General features: G+C 44.2%; 1 protein-coding gene across 3 annotated transcripts in view; it reads right to left on the reverse strand.

The window, feature by feature from the left end:
- The window catches only part of LOC104683431 (high mobility group protein HMGI-C-like), a 51,249-nt gene that overhangs the window by 13,773 nt on the left and 13,919 nt on the right, over window positions 1–23,557 (reverse strand). Inside the window, exon 1 of one of the 3 annotated variants that reach the window (XM_019280172.3) lies at window positions 1,602–1,827. The exons of the other annotated variants lie outside the window; for them this stretch is intronic. The gene's annotated coding sequence lies outside the window, so the exon portion shown is untranslated. Of the gene's footprint in view, window positions 1–1,601; window positions 1,828–23,557 lie in introns of those variants that run through there. 3 annotated transcript variants of the gene reach the window in all.

Genomic DNA, 23,557 nt, shown 5'->3' on the forward strand with positions numbered 1-23,557 from the left:
GTCCATCCCCAAACTGGTGCATAGCTCCCTGACTGCTGAGCTACACTGGGGGTGGGGCTGAGGGCAAAGAGCCCGAGCGAGGCAGGCAAAGGCCATCCTGCCTGGGCCTGTTCCGACACCGTCAGCAAAACAGGCAAGGCTGGGACAGGAGCTTATGGACTAAAGACCTATCTACCAGAAAACAGTGCCAGGAGCTTTTTTTTAACATCAGAGACATGCACAGCTACATGGGAAAAGGGCTGATAATTACTGAGTTTCAGGCAATGATGCGGACATGAACAGGCTTCTTACGGTCAGAGCAGGCAGAACAAGGAGGCAGTTAACCATCCCAAGAAGCCATAGAAAAGCACTGCAGGGATACCAAGATCAGAAAGGAAGAGAGATCTGGAATCTCTTCTGGACTCTGAACTTGGCAAGTCATGTAATCTTCCTACTCTTCTCATTTTCTCTCTATAAGAATATGGAATAACACTGAAGTATTAACATGTCCCTCAACCTGGGGTGGAGGGATTGAGGATTAAGTAATCCGTTTTTGCAAAATGACACTAAGAACCCCCAGCAGCAGAAAACAGAGCAAGGCATCATTAGAGAGACGCACCAGCAGCCTCCCCCATGTTGTGTTCGGGAGCACAAAGGAGAGGCTGTTGCAACTGAAGAAATACAGCTCAGGATTAGCCACATCTGCTGAGCAGCAGAACACACCCCTCACCCCCTCTCCCCAGGAAGCTGAAGGCTCGTGGGACCAGTCTGGCCCAAAGCTGTCAGCTGGAGTTCCCTGCCCTGGGAACCTGGCACAGAGTTTTTGAGTAGGAGCTGGGGTTCCCCCCAGAGCCACACAGCACTTCCCACCCACTCCCAAACCCCAGCAGGCAGGGGACACGGCTCAGTTCACTGTCTCTATCCAAGGAAACCCTCGTACCAGACCCAGGATCCCATGTCTTGAGGCCTGGGGTCTGCGACACCTCTCATTCACATTCGGGATGTTTCCAGCATTTCTCCCAAAGTTATCAAGCCAGCTCAGTGAGACTCCTGTGTGGATTGTAGACTCCTTAGCATTACACATCATGAGCGTGTTAGAGTCCTTCAGCAAATATTTGGCTCTTTGGACAAATTCCCTGAGGGAGAATTCTTTCTTAAAGTCTGTCCAGACACTTTCATCAAAAAGCAAGCATCCCAAGCACTACAGAGTTAAATTGGTGGAGAACAACCCAACAGTATTTACAGGAAAATAACAGGAAAAGCAGAAATCTGTGTTTACTAAGAATGAAAAAATCACAGTTATTTCATTCGAGATAGCATCAAGCCTTGTTCCTTTGCAGAATATCTTTTACAGCTCAACAACTGACATCTGCAAAACACTGTCCACTTATGCAGCGCCAGGAAATGGCCCTCTGCACTTCCTGCCAAGGACTGGTGTTGCGGCACCTGGCACAGGGATGTACGAGGCAGCAAGTTCTGTACCTTAGATTGTTTGAAAGTAGGTTTTCTCAATTACCAACTTGCACTTCATTAATCCCCACACCTTACTAAGCCCCAGCATCTTGCAGATGGGTTCTGCATACGCATTTCAAATGATGCGGTAAGAAAGGAACAAGATTTACCTGTTGAGAAGTTGGGCAGCACCGCTTGACTCGGCCCCAGCAGAGCTAGCAGTGAAGGCAGGAGAGAAAGATATCCAGCAGCTGGGAGCCCCCTGCAGTGGTGAGAGGCACCTAACCCAGGTCTCTGCACACACTCATCTCAGGAGCCTCACACTGAGCTGAGTGCCGTGGGTTGCACTCCCAGTTTGTGATATGGAAAGCAGCGCGAGCGCTGCCAGAGATCTCCTTCTGATGGCAGCCCTGAGTAGTGACAGCAAGTGAAACCCAGCTCCCCTCGACCCGCCTGGAATCACACACTAAACACAACAACCAAAACCAAGAAAAATCCCCAATCAGACCACTTACTCCAGCCAGCTTCTACCCACTGGCCTAATTACTGAAAATAAGGCCAGTTTCCAAATGTGAAATGAAAGATCTGAATAAAGGAGACAGATCATTCACGCACTTCCCTTTTTACAAATGCTAGAGAGAACCATGCTGACCCTGTTTTATGAAAGAAACAAAAACAAAACAAAAACCCCACATGGGTAGCCCCAGGAAGGCTTGTGATGATAAAGTGGTTATTAATCTGAGTGCAAAATGCGCTCAGGGCATTTACTACAAGGCACAAATAAAAATGGGAAGCTGAGTTCAGTTGAGTATAAATATATGTAGAGAGTAGATGTTGCATGGCTCTAAGTCAGGTATTTTGTATTAATTCTGTGAACAACCATTAGATCTCACAGAAGTGCCCAGAAGTATTTTGCAAAGGAAAATACAGACTTTTCATGACTGCCTTGACATATTTGAGACACCTATACTGGGGTTTTTTTGGGCACATCACCATTAGCAAAACCCTAGACTTAAAATATCTTAATCTGTACCTGCACAAAACCCATTGCGGTATCTTAGAGACAAAGTCTGAAGCTTTTCTTTATGTCAAGTAGTAAATAGCTTACAATGACAGTACCACTGAATAAACTGAAGGCAAATTTTTTTCCTCAGAGTTATCCATACAAAAGGTTTACATCACTTGAGCTCCTCAGTAAACTCTCTAAATCCAGCACCTAAATAATTTACTGCAGTCTGGAAAAATACTGATCTTGACCTTATAAACAGGGGAATGATCTACTGGTTAAAGACGTTTCCAGGGGCGCTGGAAGCGTGTCCAGTCCTGGGGTTGCCAGGTGCTTCCTCTGTAACCTCAGGAATGGCACCTTTCCTCTGTACCCAGTTTCCCACATGTAAAGAGGGGATAACAAACCTGGTAACATCTTGCTTTAGACAGTATTTTTTTGGGGAAGAGATACATTCCTCACCATGTAATTTAATGTCTTAGGCAAAGTGGCTCAAGATTTTGTTTGGAGCTCCAAACCACTAACAAAGCAAAATCAACATGAAATGCTAAAAGAGCCCTTTGATCACCCCTGCAACAATGCCTAATCCAGAAAAAATTAAATAGTGTATGAAATCAAGTACCCAAAAATTATTATCTGTTAATTTAAATGTACATATATATATAATTTATTAAATATCCTCCTGCATATGCACTACTGTTTCATATGGAAATATGCAAACTTTTAAAATTTTTTAATGACTTTTAAAATATCACTAGAGACAAAGCTGTAAGTGTGGTGTATGAACACAGTGTAATCATAATGACTGAGTCAGAACTTGAATTGTTACATTTTGTATAAAATGAAAAAATCTGCATTTCATACAAATACCTCCTGGCAAGGAAGTATTAAACTTGATTCTACAACACTAAGCCAGAGATGGTTGACAGTCCGTAAGTGCTAAAGAACATTATTAATATTCTAGAAATTAAACTCCCAGTTAGGAAATGTCAGATACAAAATTGGAATGTGGAGTCCTATTTAATCTTTATTGGGCACATATTGGAGAATAGTGTCTTTAATATCCACACTTCATAATTTCTTTAGTATTTAAGGCTAAGAGAAATGATTTGATTATTCTGTATGCAAATGACTGCTATATCATCATTATTCTTGGACTGAGCCCAAAAATCTAACACTTGACAGAACCATCAGTCCCAGAAAATGTGTTCTTGAAGACAGAGAATCACAGAATCATTAAGATTTGAAAACACCTCCAAGACCATTAAGTCCAACATTTGAACAAACACCTCTATGTCAAATGAATCAGGGCACTGAGTGCCATGTCCAGCGGTTTCTTGAACACCTCCAGGCATGGTGACTCCACCACCTCCCTGGGTAGCCTATTCCAATGCCTGACAACCCTTTCTGAGAAGAAATTCTTCCTCATGTCCAACCTCAACCTCCCCTGGAACAGCTTGAGGCCAATTCCTCTTGTCCTACTGCTGGTTGCTGGGGAGAAGAGGCTGACCCCAAGCTGGCTACCACCTCCTTTCAGGGAGTTATAGAGAATGAGGTCTCATGGGATGGAGAATGTACCATACCCTTGGACAGGCATTCCAGTGGCTAATCCCTCTAAACAGGGTGCCTAATTTACAATTTGGTTTGTCCTTTCAGACTGTAGATGCGGTTCCTATCATACTGCTGTGGTTTAACAGCCAAGGATCACAGGAGTCCTTTGAGAACACAAAATGGTGGTTTTATTTCACAAACTGTCCCTTCCATCCAGTAAGCACTGCTGTTTCTTTACTCTCTTGGACCAGTTCTTCACTGCTCTGTGCAACCCTGTTCCTGTCCCAGAGCACCCTGGAGAAGAACAGTTCTCCTGCTGTGGAGACAAGCAGTTCCTGGCCAAGGGCTGAAGCCTGATTTCAACTGCACTTTCTGATGAAATGTCCCTTTTTGGAGGTCCCGTGAAAGAGGAACAAGCATGACCTGTATCAGTCAGCAGAAAAGAAGCAGCAGCCAAATCTAGGGTACAAGGATTCCTTAGTTGCAATGGGGGTAAAATTAGCAAGATTTGAGTGACTTGCCAAGACATTTCTGTCCCCAAAGAATTTTATGTATTTACAGCAAGACTTGACCTATGCAAGGGCTAGCTTGTGCCTGCAAGACACTTACTAGTTTGCTTTAGGAAGCATCCAGATTTTACCACAATGCAGTGCAAGTCCCTGCCTGTATTCCTGTTCCTTATCTTCACTCTTCCAGAAACCAGACTGGTCACTGTGGCACGGTGTGAGATATGTAGGCTAACACCAGCTGTAGATTCACTTGTGTATAATCCCTTTCTGTTAGACAGGTGTGTATAAAAAGCTTCATTCACTGCTATCCTGATCTTGTCAGAACCTCTCATGTGCACAAACCTGTATCTCGTAAGTGTAAGGAAAGCTGGATTCATAGCAATTGTTCTATGTGCTTATTATTCAGACTGTATTAATGAATATTTTAACTGGAGATTAGGCTGAGGTGTGATTTCCACAAGATAAGAAATAGATTTGCCATGCTCTATTTTATCATTGTAATGGAAGTGTACCCCATAATACTGTATTTCTTAATTCTTTCATATTGTGTTCATCAGCAATTCAAACTCTCTGGATGACACAGGGTTACAAAATCTCACTTTGAGAAAGTTGTGGACTTGCTGGAAGGCCTCCAAAAAAACCAGAGGCTTAGAAAACATGGCCTGTGAGGAAAGATTGAGAAACTGGGTTGTTAAACCTCAAGATAGGAGAGCAGAAAGAACATGATAATGATTTTCCAGTACACAGAATAGTGAAGCATCTAGGAAAGTAATAACATGTGGATAGGATAAAGAGTTAGTTTAAATGCAGAAGTTAAGCTGAACACTGAGGAAAGTCTAATGACTTAATGGTCAGGACAGCAAAGCACTGGAATAAGTTGTGAGTTCGTGGAGCCTCTGCCCATGGAGAAACTACAAATGGATCACACACACTCACTAGGACTGGCACAGATGGTAGTAATAACTCCCTGAGAAATGAAGTGTGTCTGGCACCTCCTCTCTTTTGTGATATGAAGTTTCTAACTAAGTTGTGGTTAAGTATGTTTATGCAGAACTACCTGTGAAAGGGCCAGAACAGGTGATTCCTGGGGAGCAGAATGAATTTTTACTTGTCCTCCATGGCTGCAAAATCTCCTGAACTGGTTGGATATTGCTTCAGAGGCTTTAGAATCCAGCTGGTTCTACAGCTACAAAACTTGTGATTCCTACTGGGAAAGTTAAAGAGCATTTCATAATTTCAGGCCCCAAATTCAGTCAATTAATTACCAGAGGTGATAGAATTTGATTTTTGCAATGGGAAGAATAAATCTTGCCAAAGTAATGCCATAAGTACTGTCAGCTGGTAAGAAGGGTGACCTTTTTCTACCTTTATAGCAAGAGACAGTTACTGTTCCTGACAACACGCAGACAAGGAAGGTGGGACAACTGAGAATGCAAAGTGAAGAGGGAACAGCTTTGCTGCAGGCAAGAAAGGTGCAGCTAGAATTAGAAAGAGGTCACACTTTGGGTGATAAAGCCATGTGGAGACATTGTGAAAGATGGCCTGGGGATGGCCTTAAAGGACCTTTGTAACACAAAATGAACCCTCCACCAACCTATAGCTGAGTACAAAGGAGGACTAGACGGGGAAACTAAAAGACTGGGGGCTGGTGTACATATGGAGGAGGATGTGTATTTGTGAGGGAGACAGTTCAGGCCCATGATTATCGGTTGCCCTCCAAGGGACAGGAACACCCGTAAGGGGCGCAGGGGTATTTCAAGGTGCAACAATGCAGTGCATACCATGCTCCCTTCCCTGATTTAACATGTATCCCATGTACAGCTTCAAGACACCAGTAGTTGAATCCTCCTTACAAGAGTGAAAGGGACAGTGAAAAGGGGAAGCTCACATGCACTTCTAAATTCTACCAAATGTCTTACGATTGGGCTGAAGAGCTCATGGAGCATGGCTGCTTTGGAACAATGTCTGCAAAGAGCCACTGAGCATATGGATGGCTCAGCTGCAGAGCCAGTATGTGGTTTACAGCACAGGGAAAGCCTGCAGGCTATGCCCCTGGCAAGGTGGCTGCTGCTTACTGTTGTTCTCTTTTCCATTCACTCTTACAACCACCAACTTCAGAAGGAAGCCTTCCCTTCCCTGGAGCAGAACCCAAAGCAAATTATCCACAAACTCAATATTTAAGCTAAAAGGCACTGAAAAACAAGAATTAAGGTGTGAGACCTATTAGTAAAGCCAAATGACCAAGTTGAGGATGCCAGGACAAGCGACCAAGACAACTTCAGTCTCAGTATAAGCAGTGTGGGTGCAGAACACATATAATAGAGGTATCATTACAACAGTACAGCCCTGGCACTGCTGGCACAGGTACAAGAAACCACAGCCCTGAGTACGTGAATTTGTGTTCTCTATAACTGAGACAATTTGCAACAAATTGGTTGGACAAGATTTCAGAACACAGCATAGGATCTATACACGTCCTGTTCTTACCTCTTTAGTCCCCTGTCCCTTGAGGAATGACACGATGTTAATACACAACTGGAAAAGAACATACTTTGCCTTACCTTTGTCAAAAGGCAATTGGGGAGAGAAGGGAAGAAAAACCAATATACAATCAAAATATGTAAGTGTCTGGAGTGTTGCTCCTGCTCCTTTACCAGGCACAACCCAAATCCTTGGAAGAAATCAGACATCCTTCCACTAACTTCAAAGAGATGCTCTTTCAACCCCCACCCCGTGCCAAGGACGTCGTGCTCTGTGTCACCACACAGCGGCACTCTGCCCACACATTTCCCAAAGGGAAACCTGCAGGTTTTTTCCCCATTACCAAGGTACCCACGAGCATTGCACGCTCATGGCTGAGAGGGCAGGGCTTTCAGAAACCACCAGTTACTGAAACACACAACGTGGAACCCGCAGAGGTGGTCAAGCACCTGCTTTGACAGCACAAGCATTAGCTGATTACAAGCTGTTAGAAACCAAACGCTAGGAAAATCTGATTTTAAAATTGCTGGTAAATCTATTCTTAGGATCTTTTTTCCTTCCACCCTCTTCTCTGCACACTTCAATTGCACTTCAACATTCTGGCTATACCATTTTGCGATCTTGGGTACTTCATGCCACTTCTCTCTTCCATAACGCCAGCAGCACCACTCTAAACTCTGGTAAACCATTTATTCTCCATAGCTTCCTTAGAGGAAAAGCCCCAAGGACTCCCAAGCAAATACAAATCCACCAAAACACCTCTGCTAGACACACTTCACACATGGATTTATTAAAGGTGACAGTAATAGTGTGCTGATAGGACTGTGCCAGAGAAACAGGACTAAGTAAGGGGAAGTGACAGGAAGGAGGAATGAGCCGGAAAAGAGCCATTTATACTGACTTTCCTGATAAGTGTTGATTTTTCTCCTTAAGTCCAGGGGCAAATGCAAGCCTTAATCTTTATGACCTAAAGATCACACACACCTTGCACAGAGACAAGGTGCAGAGCTCATGTCTGTAATGATGCACATAAAAGAGAGGAAGCCTACATGATGAGAAAAGTCCTACTCAGCCCTCCCAAGTGACCTTTGGATGGGGCCATGTGCTAATGTAGATGGGAGCTGGCCTGCTAGTGATAAAACACTGTCCACCCCAACACTTTCCTCGGGTTCTTTAAGCCACAGATTGATGGGGATTTGCAGATAAATCCAGTGTATTTAGCACCCAGTAAGCCTATGCAGGTGCTCTGAAGTCCACATTGAGCCCTGCCCCCTTCTAACCTCCCCATTCTCCCTTTCCCCGTTAACCAGCTCCTGTGGATGGCCCTGTGCTGTGGGGACAGAGATGACACAGGGCAGTCTGTAGCCAACAGTGCAAACATGGCAATCAAGTGTATAACACCTTCAAAGCAAAAGGAAGAGGGGTCTCCAGAGAGGGTCGTATCAATTTCCAGCTATTTCTAGCCAGTCTCCACCTTTGCAGCTGCCAGCTGTGATGAGCCAGGCTGCCTGCCAGTTACCCAAGCAGAAGAATCCCAGATGCCTACAAAGATCAAAAGGATTATCATGCATGTATGGCATAAATACCAGTGAGTGATTCATCTGGGCGAGGAAACTTCCTCCACAGCCAAACCTCTATTTGGAGGCTGGGCCAGCATAATGAATGCATAAATTATCACACAAGATTTTACCTAGAGGGACTTTGTCTTCCCTCTTGAGCAAAGAAACTCAGATAGGAAAGCAGTATTCCTCAGGAGAGATGATTCTGCTGTACATGAGAAAAATCACCCTACAATAGAAGAGGTGAGAGCATTCATGATGGTTCAAACCAAGGCCTTCTTTGGAAACCCCTTGTTCTTGTGTAGGGGAAGGCAGTCAACAGCTCTTCTGCCTTTGCTATACTTCTCAGACATGCCTCCTCCAAGCTGAGGACAATTTCTCATTCAATCCTATACAGAAGCTGTTACTGGAATTTTCCCATGTCTAGTATACTCCTTGAGTATGAAGAAAGCAGAACCACATGTATTCACAGTGAAAGCACATCAGGCCTTTTAAAATTAAAACAAACTAACCAACCAACCAACACAACACTAAAACCAAACACCACCAACTCCCTCCAGAACTCTGCAAGAGTGTTTTTCTGGTTTGGTTTTTTTTTTTGTTTGTTTTTTGTTTTAGCTTCTAGCATTTAATTTGTCTTTCTCTTAGGGTCGACCTCATGCTTTCACAAGGTTATCTGACATAACCCCAAGATCTTGGTCAACTCCAAGCCCATTATTTTATATGCACAGCAATACTTATTTCTCTGCATACCTCATTTCACATTTATCCACATGAAATTTCATCCACTCTTTCACTGGTCAGCCATTCAGTCTCAGGATTTTTCAACAATACTTCACTGTTAACCATCATCTTTGCTGTCTCGAAAAACTTTAACAGGCAAGTTTGAAGTTTCACTCTCCCTGTTTTCAGTGGTCATTCCTGGGTAGGTTCAGCATCACAAATCCCAGCACTGAGCTGTGAAACTCCCTGGCAGCATTCTCCCACCTTGTTTCCAATCTCTTTGCCAATTATTTGTACATCTCAGGACCTTCTCTCCTTTGCAGAGTCTGCACAGGTTCCCAATAAGGTACTTTGAACTTTGTCAAGAGTCTTACAGAAATCTAGTACCAGCTCTTTCACTCTTATCTACATTCTTTTCAAAGAACTCCAAGGGGTTTGCAAGACAAACATCCTGCCTTCATATAAACCACACTGACTTTTCCCAAACTGATTGTGTTTATCTCATTGTCAAACATATTTTTGTCTATTACAGCTTTTACTAGTTTATGTACTACAAATGCCAGGCTTACAAGCTCTTGGTTTCCTGGATCCTCCCAAACCTTTTTTTAAAGATTAATGTTATATTTACCCACTCTCCATGTTTCAGGTGCCAAGAAATTTTTAAAAGCAATGTTACACACTGCCTTTGGCAATACAGCTATTTCATACTTGAGTTCCTCAGACCTCAGGTGAAGCCTTCCAGTCCTGGCAATCTGTGAGCATTCACGACTGCTCAAATGTTGGATTCTGGATCCAAATCAGAAACCTGTTTTGCCAGCATTTTATGTTCTGTGAAGAAGTGGGGGAGCAAGAAGGTGCTATCAACGCCCTCAGCAAGCAGCCATTGGGAGCTCAGAAGGAAAGGAGGCCTAGTGAGAGCTGCGTATAAAGCCCCACACTCATCCTCCCACACAAAACCCTCACACGTGGCCTGTGTGGGAGGGTGGACCTCATTACAAATGTAAGAGGTACAGTGATCACTGCACTCAGGATCCAACAGGGGAACTACATGGCATCTGCCCAGTACTGATCTACAACAAGCCTCATGCTTCCCCCATCACAGAGCAGCAGCAGTCACAAAAGGGGTGTGTTTTCAAGTAATTTAACTGCCCAGCCATTTGGCCAAATGAAGCATGTTAGTAAGTGGGTGGTTATCTAGGAACAGACACATTATCACTCACCTCAACTCTTACAGCCTGATCGAGATCACATCAGACAGCAGGGCCCTGGTGTGGGCTTTGCCAGCCACCACACCGAGGTGCTAAGACACATGGACAAAGGTAACATGTTTAATGAAAGAAAAGAGAAGTCCAAGGTTGCATTTATTAAGTCTTCACATTATTAAGGGCTAAAGAGGAGGTGTCACTTCACTGAAGAAATGCAGATAAGATGACGACTTCCACTTGTGTGCCAAGACAGTTGGGGCAGAAGTTGTGATGACAGCTTTACTTGCCTTCCCCATCCCTCCATCACCCCCAGATACAGCCATGATCAGCACAGACAGCAGCACAGTCCAATGCTACAAACACAACCAGTTACCTTCAAGCAGATATCTCATAAATGGGATAGAAAAAAGGTTAAAAAAAATATTAAGTCTCACTATACTGCACTCCTGTGCCATGAGTGGCACCCCCAGCCTTGCCAATCCCCAGGAGCACACAGCTGCTTGGGGTCCAAGTCCTTACTTGACACCACAAGAGTTCCAGGACAAGTCTCCCGGAGCAAGCAGGGGAAGGGCACAGATCAAGTGCAAGGCACCTGCAGAAGGATGCACAATAAGTATTAACTCACACCTCAAAACAGATGTTGTTTTTTGGTTATACTCATGAGTGTTACAAATTTGGGTGCCAAAAGATGGCTGCAGTTAGAGTATTTACTCATATTTCAGCTTGACTGAAAACCCAGTAAAACCTCCAGATTGTATGAGGGCTTTGTTTATCTCAGACTGTAGGCTGGACAACTTCAGCCACACACCTGGGGCTTGAAAAGGAGCAGACTGGAGGAGCTGCAGGGTCAGATGAGATTGGGCCCAGGTCTCTGCATTATGATTTACTTTGCCATATGCCCACGACATTCCCACAGGTCCTGCCTTTGCCCAGGAGCAGGTCTCCAGTGTTGGTGCCACGTCATCACTGAGAGAAGGGACCTCTCATGCTGCAGGAGGCCCCTGCAACCAGCTACTCCCATGCCTCTGGAAGTTTTCCCCATCTCCCGTCCCTGTCCTCATTCCCAGTGTATTTTATGAATTCTCCACAAGCCTTTCCTTTTTCACACCAGAGGCTCTGGGAATTTATCATTCTTCTAAAGGAGTCTATTTGCCCCATCTCTCCAACACCTGCACTTCACATGTATCCCCTTGTTCCTTTGTCTAACCACACTTGTTTTCCCCGTTTCTTTACCAGGGCTTTGATTTCCTCTCTTTCCAAGGACTTCACATGCCATGCATTTCATTGTTTTTCATCTCACTCACAGGATCACAACTGCTGGGAAAGTCATGCCTCTTTTCCTTCTTCTGATCTTAAACAAAATCAGTAGCTTTCTATCCAGAAATCAGTCCTGAGTATTACAGCTGATCAGATGCAGCAGCCACTGGCACCTTGTCACATGCAGATAATGCAGAGACAGGCAAGTTCTTACTCTTTCACCTTGCTTCTCTAATGGGCAGATCAAAAACACTAACTGTGTGACAGAAATGAAAATAAAGTATCTGGGCACCTCAAGATGTATTCATTAACCAGGTGCTAGGTTTGCCAGGGATTTCAGTAGCTTGGGGTTTGAGATACAGGCTTTGAATTTTGATAACGGTGGTGCCATTTCAATCGAGGTAGAATTCAGATTCCACAGATATGAAAAGTGTTCATTAAGAAGGGAATGGAGCTAAAAGAACAATCCTGCAGAAAAATCAATCTATTTTGAAACATCAGCTCAGCCACAGCAGAAAATGAAGTCCTCAGTCTGTTACCCAGCTTTGCACTCTACTATCCCAGCAAGAAAGGAGAGGCCAAGGCATGGAGCACAAGGACCTCTGGACACTAAGTGTGCATGGATTAGTTTGAAATAAAGTAGTTCTGGTTTTGGAAAGTCTTGTGCTAGCAACAAGATTGAATAAAAGAAACTAGTTTTGCAGACTACTTGAAAACTGAGGACAACAGGCAAACAGGTCTGACAAACCAATCTGTTTTCCTTACAATTATCTCCAGTTCCCAGAGAGTTTCCTCTGGGTTTATTAGAAAGCTGGCAGCACCCGGCTCCTCGGAATCAAGTTCATCTCTTACATCTGCATTATTCACTTGGCTAACCACAGCAGCTTTGAAAGCCCAATGTCTGCTATCCTGCAGGCCACCAGGAGACAGGAAAGGTTCATTTAAGGGAGAGGTGATCAAACAGGGTGGGACAGAGGGGAGCTGACAGGCACCAGGCATGCACGTGGGAGCCCATCTAAAATTTCAAACCCTCTTCTAAAGGAAATTAGATGGAGATCAGGCTTGGGATTCATTTGTAGGGGAACAATTTGCTTTTCTAATCTGGCCCTCCATTCCTACAGTACACCTATGATGTGATATCCTCCTCCTCATCTGTCTCTCATTCCAGATCCAAGCCTTCCTTCTGCCTGCACAATGCTGCACCGTCCCACCTTCTCTCCTGGCTCCTACTTGTGCCCAGTGAGCCCAGGCACAGGCACTTGCTGTGACTCCTCATTACTGCTCAGAATTTTCCATTGCCCTCTGCAGCCCTCATGGTTATTATACTCTCATCGCCTGGGCAAGTGAGCTCAATCTTCGCTTTTCTGATTTTCTATTGTCTGTTTATTAGATGGGCCCTTTGTGAACTCAGCAGTTCACACTCTCCTGTGGTGCCAAGTGTAAAATTAATATTGACTAAAAAATCTGGGCACTTCTTTCTGGCCAGAAAGGAGACATTTCAAATTAATCGGAATGTTAGAGTGTTTCACACCCACTGCCATCCTTCTGAACCCTCCAACTCTTGCTGCTCCTTTCTAATTGCACACATTAACTCTTAATGGGCCCTGTCTGTTCTGTATGGGTGGGTGCCTCCCCCAGCCAGCCCAGTGCCCACACCAAGGACTCACTGGTCTCCTCACAGGCAGTCAGCAGAGGTGATGGTGTTTCCAAGGGCTGCCTGGTCCTGCTCACTCCTTCAGAGGCAGGCAAAGCCACTGCCTCTTCTTATGGAGTGTCCCAATAGCCTAATGGGGTTTGGCTGAGGGCTCTGCTGGCACCAAGGGACACAGCCCAAGCCCATCTCTCCACCTTGCTGCTGCCGAGCTCCCAGGCTGAACTGGCACAAATGTCTCGGAGCAAGGAGATGGTCCTGTCTCCATGGCCTCAGTTCTGCTCTCTGGCTGAGAGGTGACTGCCACTGACTGTGGGGACAATTGTTTACAGCTGAGATGACAAGCTTTATGCTAAGTATCACCAAATAGCCCCTAAAATGATGATAATAAGTTTTGCTCAGAAATTTTGGAGAGGAGAAATTCTCTATCAGCCAAGCAGAGGCTGCAACTCATGGTGGGGACATCCATGCCAAAAAGTCTGGTTCCTGTCTCTCTCTCCAGCCATTGCCCTGTTTCCACAGAGAAGTGCCAGGATTTTCTAACTGGTGTATCCCCCACAGGCAGTTATGGCCAAGTAATAGATTTGGGGTTTCTACGTGTGGATCAAAATCCCCCAAGGAGGTCAAGAAACACAGTCCAGAGAGGAGAAGAGGATTAGAGAGATGCTGAACATGCAGCTGTGACTTCAGGCAAAAGGAATCCTTCCATTCCTTGAACATCCTAACCCTTTATAGCCAAGAGCTCTTTTCCAGCCTCTTAAACATACAATGCAATTATACCAATTATACCAATAATGGTAACACCATTACCATTATTACCTCTGTGCACCTGCATGGCAAGTGTAAGAAAGAGTTTGGACTTTATTAATTCCATCCCTTCACATTGTGTTGGCAATACAAATCGTTTGAGAAACAGTGAGCAACAAACATACATTTATTTGTCCCCTTTTTCCTCACTTTCATTAACTGTCCCTACCCAGACCATGCCTGCTAAAGAAGACTCCACTATCATTGCTTTTACTTTCAAAATGAAGATAACAACTGAATAAACTTTTGTTCTCCAGCAGAACCAAACTAATGACAGAGGTCAGATGTGAATCTCCCCTGGTCACCTTAAGCACATTGTAGACTTCCAGCCCTGTTATAAATGGAGGAGTGGTGGAGTCTTACTGCACATGCAAGAGAACCAAGGCACAGAGAAGTGACTATCACATCACATACCACTGGATGACCAGGAACTGAGCTCCCACCCCCAGCCATGACAGATAAAGAATTTCCTTTTTGAAACAGAAAGAACACATGGTCTCTAATGCTTCACCTGTGGACATTTAAAATAATTGGATCTGGACAGATTAAAAACAAATGGCAGTTGCTCAGATGAATACAGTGTACTATATGGAGCTATGAAAACTGCCAAAAGTACTTGATTTTCAGATTATACCAGCTATAAAAAAAATATGGATCACAAAAAGCTGTCAGGAGAGGACAGCAAATGCTTTCCAAATGAAGTGTCAGATCAGGGACTAACAAAACTGTGCACCTGCTAAGCAGGGCCATGTGCAGTGAACCCCCTGCCCAGCACAGCCAAGCTGCAGGTGTACAACCACAGCTCACACACAGCCAACACAAGGCTTTGCAGCAGCACCAATCTACATGGGATTCTGTCCTTCCCTTCCTACAAAGGTGGAAAACTTCCAAGCATGCAATTGAGTCAGCTCTCCTCACACCACAAATAATGGGCAAGACCAACAGTGACAGGTTTTGAAATCTTCATCCTCTAGCTCACAGGAGGATCTATTGCAGCAAAGGCACAGAGATAAAAGCCTTCATGTCATATGAAGAATTTCACTTTACTAAACCAAAAATTAAAAACCTTGTTCTCAGAAAAAGATAGGAGGTTCTTCTTTGTTTTGCAAGATCTTTACAAAAAAACCCCCCCATGCACTCCAAGCTCTCCATCTCATTAAAGTAAGTCAACTTAAGAGGCATACTCTTCTCTTGTGTGGTCCTGTACAACCTACAAATCATATTGGCAAACTGGTGGCAGATCAGGTGAGGACAGGCTGGCAGCAGCTATCCCGGGTGTGCAGCCCGATATGGGACAAGCAAATCAGCCCTGCTGCACACCTCACAAAAACCCTTTCCTTGGTCCTTTGTGTCTGTGCTTAAAATAGAAGGAAAGTGAACCTTGAGAAGATAGACCCAGCTCTCATGCTACTAAAACATGTATGTCAGTCTTCACATTAAATGTGTGAGTAGCCTCCAGGAGCACCAATCTGAGCAGGAGTGGGAGCTCCTGAAACATGTTTGCATTGAAATATATCTTAAAATATAACAACTTTCCTTCTTCAGATGAAGCTAAAAAAGGTAACGAGCATAGTACCTGTGCTTGGCATGACTATCTCCATTTAACAGCAACAGCTGAGACTTCTCATTATTTCATTTGCTGACTGATACTTGCCTCAGTTTTTCACAAAATGGCCACAGTGACCATTATTACTGTGCTGTTTGTCTAATAAAAATGTAAAAGGCATGTTTGACTTAGCAGTTGTTTATGACTGTGATGAAGGTAAACTTCTTCAATAACCACTCAGTAATGATTAAGGCATGTTAAGAGTTTAAAGCTCTAGATTACAATAACCTTTAAAACCAAATTGTTTTCCTTTGCATTGCTGCAGGGCAGAGTAAAGGAGGTTAAGGTACCTTAATTGCATTTCCACTCCTAGCATGTTTTTAAATCATGCTTGGACTACTGTTCTGGAGTTTCTAAAGCTTCAGTTGAAAGGATGTCATCTGAACTGCAAAAAGGGAAAAAAACCTCAACCGACCTAACCAAGAAAACAAAAGCATTTCCTGAAATTACATCTCAGGCAGTTGGGATATGTCTGACACTCAGCAATGACGCAGTGCAGACAATGGGGTTAAACATCCACACAGCAGAGCAAAGGACAGACTTTCTCAGCTGGTCCAGAAAGTTATGCCAGGTCATTCCACGTCCAAATGGTCCAGGCCCCAGAAGACTTCACCCTGGCAATCCTCCTTCCAGTTGTGAAGGATTCTTCAATAGCTCAGACAGTTCTTCACTGCAACACGTAGTGTTGACACCCCTCACTGCACATCCACTCACACCTTCTCCCTGTGGCATCACCAACCAGCCAAATTTTACAGGCAATTAGAAGCCCTATTTTACAGGCAATGGGGGCAGGGATAAGGAGGGGCAAAGTGCTCCTCTGATTCCCTGTAGAGTTCTTGACATAGCAAGGTTGTGTCAGATAGGTCGAGCTCTGAGTGACTCCTTACAAAGTTTTGTGTGTTAATTCAGAGGGCAGAAGTTAACCTGGCTGCCACGGGCTGGAGGTAGATGACAGCATTTTTTGTTCTTTAAATGGGAGTGGTTGTTTCAAGCACAGGGGCACTGTACTGGCAAGTGTGTTTCTCACCACAGCTTTAATAAAATGTATGGGAGTGCAGCACTCACTCTCAATTTGTGGGAAATGGTTGGAAAGCTGTTCTCTACCTCCCAGGCGCACGTGTGATGTGGCTGGGATTTACAACCACAGTTAAACGTAGGTTTTCCAATTTGCATCTATTTCCTGAAAGATTCAAGCCTAAGGAAAGTGGATGCTAATATAGGAGCCTGTATTTGGATTGGTGAAGCAGATAATCCAAGATTAATTTCATTTGACAAAAGAAATCTATTATTACAGTGTCAGACTCCAGTGTGCAGCTAGTAGCTCTCAGCAAGGCTGGAAATGCAACTCAGCACCTGCATTCTTGCACACAGGTGCTACTGGAAAACACCCAGGGTGATTGGAGTGATTCTGACAGGGGCAAATGTCCCTGGCCAGAGTATCCTGTGTTATCACCTGGCTTCTGGATGGATGGAGCATTGAGCTGGTGAGGACACTGCAGCAATACGATTATGCTGGCCACAACAGTCCTTTAGAAAACCACAGAGCAGATCCAGCTTCTCACCACACACATAGAGCTCCATTCAATAAATCACCCACCACAGATGATTCAGGTCCGTTGCACCTCTGCTGCCCAACATTCATCTCCCATTACATCTTCAGAAAATACACTACTGTAATTTTAGCAATTATTGTAATATTAGCTGCTCCTCCGGCTGGTGTGATCTGTATTGTAGTGAAGATGTTTTCTTTCGTCCAGGCCTATCTGTGTGCTCATGCAAACCCTCAAGTAATACTGTCATGGCCCACAGTCCCCCACTCCTGCATTAGACACCAACATTAACCCCAAAGCTTACCGTGCTACCTGGGCTGGGGAACAAGAGGAGGAGATAAAAGAGCACCTGCACATGGACACACAAAAGCAAAACCCAAACAGCTGGTCATTACAATAACACATTATAAAGCTTATTAATAATTTTTCCTGCATAATATGGGACTCCTCCTTTATCTACCTGCCAGAACCAGGCTGTTGACACCACTCTGAGCAAGACAGCAAGACAAGTGTTGCACTTCTGGATCTGTCCTGCCCAGCTGAGGTCAGTGGGAGCTCTGCAGCCACTTTTAGTGAAAGCAGAAAGAGGCTCAGCATTATGAAGGTCAAAGTATTTTACAGGTTTCTAATAAACCTCAGTGTTGATCCCGGCTCACAATTCCAAAGTGTTTTACCAACATTTATCACTTTACTCAATATTGTGTTTGAGGACCAGCAGTTTGAGAAGAGATGCAACAGATGGAGGCACTCTCCTAGCTCAGCTCACTGCAATCTGGTCAGGATGGCCCAGCAAGGAACAAGCCCTCCTTGGCTCGTGCAGCCCTGGAGAAAGGTTCCCAGTACTGACAGAAGAGCCATTTGTGACTTGGCCATTGGGAACTGGTCTGTCATCCAAACCCCATGGCATCAGGGAATGTTCAGTTATGGCAGTTGGTGACTGGTGAAAGCTAAACAAGGGCTGAGGAAGGAAGGGGCAGCACACTTCTATGAGCGAGAAGTTTTCAAGCTACCTGACAATACCAGAAAGGTCCTTTCCTGCTGAGATCAGCTCCTATAGACCACCGTGGTACAAGCCCATTATACAGAGAAGAGAACCTAGCAGAAAATATCCATAGACAAAAAAATTAATAAATATCCAGCAGCAGGATCAACTCGATAAATTTAAACTATGGAACAAACTTTGTAACTGGCTTTGCAACCCTGGTTCCTGTGTAGACCTTCTCAACCTCAGATGAATTCTGGCATCATACTGTGGAGGTACCTGAGCACATGCACCCCTCCTTGAACAAGAGCACTTGGGCAAACCCAGAGAAACCCCAGCATGTAGCCATAGGATCCCCCAGTACAGGTGATCCATGGAAAAGCATTCATGCTTTTTGCCACTGACTGTCAGAGTCCATTCACCTTCAGCACCTCAATTCTTGTAAGCTCAAATATTTCCACCTTCAGGGTAATGCAAAGCCTTCACTCAACATTGACAGGGGGAGGAGGGGCAACACTACTTTTCCAACCTCTGCTACGCAAACAGTTTACACACTGGAGCACAGGACTTATTCATACCCATCCCAGCATGAATAATGCCAGACCTCAAGCAATCCATCCTTCAGACTGTGGCAGAATGAGCTGGTTCAACGACCTACTGGGGTAGCAATTGCCCCTTGATGGTTACAGAAACAGAAAGCCCTGTCTGATCCATGCCCCAGAGATGATCTGAAATGCCCATGCTTGCCTGAGAGAAGACATAAAAGGATTACAGGCTTAAGCCATCTGTGTTGGGGTCCTCACTCCTCATATATGTCCCATTGTGCAGAGAAATATGTCATGAGATATGACACTGTCTTCCTCCTGTCGAGCTGAATCTGTCTCCTTGGAAGCAACAACTCACAGTGACAAGTCACAACCACACGAAGATGCAACACTACCAATATTGTAATGATCCGTAAGTCTCAAAATAAATCTTCGCTCTTTTTTCTGGAAGCAACAAAGATCAACAGAAAAAAAAAAAAAAAAAACAAAAAACAAGGAGTCTTTCAGACTGTGGAGAAGGTAACAGCTCAGCAAATAAACCCTGGGAAGGTAGGAATACTGGGGAGAGGCTTTTAAAATGACCCACAACAGAAAAAAAAAAAAAAAAAAATCACCAGTGTCTGACAAATCCTCATCTTTCCTGAGTTTAGCTTTTGTGTCATGTTAACTCAACTCCTTGTCAAAACAAGCTCCGTTTTGCTGCTGTCAGCATAGTGGGCTTAACGTAGCTTAAGAAAAACATCTCACATTATTCTTCATACTTCATATATCATCTCCAACAAGCCAGAGAGCAGAAAACAAGCTGCTACTGTGCAGCTGATTATTGGTGATCATGTACGCAGGCAGGCCCTGCGATGGAAGAGCACTGCCAGACTTTGCTGAGCTCCGGTTTAAGCTCTGCTCAGAGTAACAACACAGGGGGAGCCTTTGACTCAGGGAAACAGCCAGACTGTCAACTACAGAAACACAATGCAACATTTTCAGCACTAACAACTGCGCCAGAGAGCACCAGTCTGACAAGTCCCTTTTACGTGGTATCCATCATTAAAGAGCAAAAAGGTTGTTGACCATACAAGACATTTTCACATGTAAAGACTATTAGCAACAATTTGAAAGAAAAGTCAGAAGAGCTGAGATGGAACAGACACTGAGAAAAAATACTGCTATTAAAAATGTCAAAGCACAACATGCCATTTGGTCTTTTCCTTTCTCTAACAGTTTGGCTGCTAATCTGTTGAAGGCAGCAAGTCACTCCATTCTTCATAGTTATCTTATTTTGGCCAAATCCATTTCTCTGGATGTATCTGTCTCTGCACATACAGTAATTAATACAGCTTCTGGCTTCAGTCACAGAATATTAAATAGTTACTTTTTTTTGTTTGACTGCAGAAAATCAGAGCATTCTCCTAATAGCATGTTAATAAAAACATGTGGGATACATCCCTGAAATAATGCAGGTCAATTTTCTAAAGCATCAGCTATTTAACTTAAGAAAATCCCAGAAGACATGAAAATGATTCCTGACACCAAGGTATTCTTGCCAGTGTTTCACTGTGCACTGTTTTGTTTTGCATATCCACCCTGTGAAAATATCTCATCATCATTCTCCCCTGGTACTCAAGGGGGATCTTGCACTGCTCTCAGCAGTCAGCATTATAATCATCATACTCTCTGCTGAGATTTGATGGTTCATTTCCTCTGCCCAGACTAACTTCAGCTTGTCAGTATTGCCCTGCAGTTCTGTAAAAAAAGTACATGCAAAATATACTTATTTGTACTTAGAGCAGATAGTTCATCTTGAAATTTCCTTACACAGCAAGCCAGTGGTGATAAAACAGGTTTAAACTACAGATGATTATTATTAACACTTCTTCCTTTTCAAAGCTTCCATGCTAAATTCTTGGACTTTGCTGACAACATGCTCCAAGTGGTATTGTTCTGCTCCTTGGTGAAGGACCTGAGTGTAGCAGCAATCCCTATTTCTCATCACTTCTCACCAGTCTGGGAGCTTACCATGAAAAATTTAAAAATGCAGGATCTGGGGAATGGCTCAGAAGGGATGTTCTGTGTTTTCAAGTCCAGTCTGTGCTACTGCTGGTACTCATGCCCTGTAATTCATCAGCAGTGTCCTAGACAATTAGTTTTTTCTCTCCCCTGTTCCTATGGGAAAGATGCTTCACAACCTCACTCTGATGGTTGGAAGCATTCTTCTAATCTGCAGCTTCCATTTGTTGAGGACTAGATTGTACATTCTTATGCTCACATTTCCCTTCAGCTTAAATGAGGCAGCCCTTCCCCAGTACCTTTTCCTAGGATGCATTAGTAGACAGCTTTCACAGACCTGTCAGACTTTTTTTATTGCTAGCTACATTTAGTCAAATTTTTAGCATTCTCTTACCAGACTGGGTCTCTCTTAGCCAATCATCTCACCTGTCCTCATTTCCCAAGCCAAATTCAGAATGTGAGATGGGGTAGTGGAACAGGGCTCAAACATGAACTTGAATCCTGTTGGATCCACCCTCTGGCTCCTCATTCCCATCTCTATGCAGAAATTCAGAACCACCTGAGGTTCAAGACAAAACCCCTTTTCCCAGATGTTACAGATACCACCAAGAACAACTTTTCCCTTTCCACAAAGAAGAAAAAGTTCACTTTAAGCCAGACTATACCAGTGTTCCAGTTACTGTGTGGTGACAAATAGCCAAGAAGGCAGGAATAGCAAGCTGCCTTCACCACGGCAAACAATGGGGTGGGCCTCATTAAGACATACAAACTCTGAGCAGCCACCTCAGGACAGCACTGATCTGCCTGTACAGGCAGCACAGCACAGTCTGCTGTCAGGGTATCCTCATTAAACCCCTTGTCACTTCACCAGATAGAGGTGATGTGAGCTCCCTGTCCTTCACACATGCTTGCTTCACCCCTTCTTTCACCCAGGCATTCATTAGGCCACATAGTGGAGAAGCTATTTCTTGTAGGATTCAGCACATGCACCTCACCTTCCTGTTGAACATTTTTTCTCCTTATGTCACATCACTGAGAAAAGTTGGCTATGAAATTGTTAAATGCATCATGCTAAACACTGTCAACCTGCAAAACCCCACTGGGCAGCTGCTGTACACACTTATCTCTATGCAGCCAGGCTCTGCCATCTTGCTGGCTTAAAAGAAATGTTAATTTTCCCATGTAGAATATGGAGCTGGATTCAATTCCTATTCCTACCCCTTTCTTCTCACTCATTCTGTTGCTGCTTTTTACCCCCTTTCCTTTGTAACCACATGCCTATGGCAACAGCAGCATCCTGGCAGACCCCTGAGGCCAACCAGTCCAAAGCTTTCCTGAAGCCACAAAAAGTGTCCCCAGCTTACACTGGAGTAGGGCATGGAGTCAGGACTCTTGCTACTGATTGTGGTGCCTCTCTTTCCCTTAAAACAAACTGCTTCACTGCTAAAACCTGACTCACATGGAGCTGAGCCCAGCCTCACTGCTGAGCTCCAGATCAGAAACAGAGAGGGATCCTAAGCAGCCAGTAGGGACAGGCATGAGTGGGGCACCTCACTCTGGCAGCCCTGTGCTCCAAGACACCTTGTTGGCAGTAATACCAAGGAGTCAGTGCTCCATTTCCTGCCCACCAGCAAAGCTGGTACCAGACAGCAACAGAGCAATGCTTGTGTCATCTTGCTGTAGCACAACATCCTGGGAATTCAGAATGCTACATCAAACAGCAAAGACATTTTGCAATTAAAGAGCTGGACGACAGGAAGCAGAAAGTTCGCACCTGCCACTGAGCCTTTCAGCCCAAACTGAAATAACCCACTTGGATTTAATCTCTTCTTCCTAAAGACAAAGCCACGACTCCTATGTCTCCATTCTGTTGATGACAGACAGATGATCTTGTCAGAAAGCCAAAGCCTTAAGTACTAAATTCCTGATTCCCGTTCCTAATTCTGTCCCACATTGTCTTAGTCAAGTCATCCCATTGCTGTTGCTCAGCTTTACCCTCAAGAAGAGGGGGAGGTTATACTTCACCAGGATCTACGGAGCCCTGCTCGTGCACTCTGGAATCCATCATTCCTACCACAGAGTAACTTTTTTTTGTTTCTTAACACTAGAAGGAAGATATTGTATTTATGCACATGCACATGAGAGTAACACCATCTGAGTAATTCATCGTACTGAAGGAGGCAGAAAAGAGCACAGGTACAGCATGAAAAGAAAACAGCGATGTTCTGGATGTCTTCATCCAGATCAGAAATAGAGCATCACCTCTCCCAGGCTTCAACTCCCTTCTCTTTCCCTGTCAGAACTGGAGCCTACACCCAAAATTGGGCTGGTCTACATTTAGGGTCTTTCATTTCCACCCTAGTCTTTTTCTCCTCTCCTGGATGTCCCTGCAGAGCTGTTCCGAGAACATGTACTACACAGTTTTTGCCTCTATTCAGGATATACTGAACATAAATATCAAGCTGGTCAGTACAGAAAACCAATGATGTGGCCAGTTCTTCTAAATGCAGCCTAAAAGTACAGTCTTGGCAAAGCCTGTGCTGCTAAATAGGGAGACTTGAGTTTTCATGCTAACCAGGGATGCATGGGTGCACTGATTAACAACCACTTTAAGATAAAGGAAGAAAGCAAGTGATGATAATAAGTCATCAGATGGAATAAACTGCCTTGCACTGAGCACCACCACCTTT

The sequence above is a fragment of the Corvus cornix genome, chromosome 12, assembly GCF_000738735.6.
Source record: "Corvus cornix cornix isolate S_Up_H32 chromosome 12, ASM73873v5, whole genome shotgun sequence".
Lineage (NCBI taxonomy): Eukaryota > Metazoa > Chordata > Aves > Passeriformes > Corvidae > Corvus > Corvus cornix.